The following is a 1211-nucleotide window of genomic DNA, read 5'->3' as shown; positions in this document are numbered from 1 at the left end:
TATATAATATATATGTATGTATGTATGTATGTATGTATATATAGTTGTGGTGGTTGTTATGCATCATCGAGTCACCTGTGATTCATAGAGATCCTATGTACAGCAGCTCTATTCTGAGTCAACCTTATCATCCCCAACACACCTACCCGTATTACCCCAGTCACTAAGTCAATCCATTTCATCCAGGGTCTTTCTTTTGCTGTCCCTCCACCCTCCCAAGCATGATGTCCCTCTCCAATGTCTGGTCCCTGCTTGCAACATGCCCAAAGTATGTCAGACCAAGTTTACGAATCCTTGCCTCCAAGGAGAAGACTGGTTTTACCCTCTCGAGGATGAACCTGTTTGCTCTTCTAACAGTCCATGGTATATTCAGTATTCTTCTCTAGCACCACAGCTCAAAGGCATCAATTCTCCTTCTATCATCCCTAGACACTGTCCAGCTTTCTGGCGCATAGCAAGTAAGTGCAAAGACCATAGACTGGATCAGACAACCTTAGTTTCCAGACTGACATTGGTGCTCTTCAGTACTCTGGTGAGGTCCCTGACAGCAGACTTTCTCAAAGCAGTTTGTCTTTTGATTTCCTGGCTGCTAGTACCAAGAGTGTTGGTTGTGGAGGCAAGAAAGCTGAAGCTGTTAACAATCTCAATCTCTTCACCATCTATCACTATGTTGCCAATTGGCCCAGTGCTGAGAATCTTTGTTTTCTTGATGTTGAGCCTCAATTCATATTGAAGGCTATAGTCCTTGACCTTCTGAAGTAAGTGCTTCAGGTTCTCATCAGTGTGAGCAAGTAAAATTGTGTCATCTGCATAGCTCAGGGTGTTGATAAGTCTTCCTCTAATCCTAATGCCACATTCATCCTTATAGAGCCCAGCCTCCTGGATGATCTGTTCTGTGTATAGATTGAAATGGTGTGGAGCTAGGACACATCCCTGGTGTATGTCCTTCCCAATTTTGAACCATGCAGTGTTTTCTTGCTCTGTTATGAAAATTGCCTTCTGGTCCAAATATAGGTTTCGCATAAGCACATCCAAGTGTTCCTGGATTCTAATTCTTCTCAAAGTTAGCCATAGTTTATTGTAATCCACACAGTCAAATGCATTTTCATAGTCAATGAAACACAGACATTCCTGTGGTGCTCTCTGCTTTCAGCCAAGATCCATGTAACATTAGCTGTAATATCCCTAGTACCACAGCCTCTTCTTAACCA

This window comes from Elephantulus edwardii, unplaced genomic scaffold (assembly GCF_000299155.1).
Source record: "Elephantulus edwardii isolate Elephantulus edwardi_28Jun2011 unplaced genomic scaffold, EleEdw1.0 scaffold00133, whole genome shotgun sequence".
In the NCBI taxonomy this organism is placed as follows: domain Eukaryota; kingdom Metazoa; phylum Chordata; class Mammalia; order Macroscelidea; family Macroscelididae; genus Elephantulus; species Elephantulus edwardii.
Note: the sequence above shows the minus strand (reverse complement) of the source record.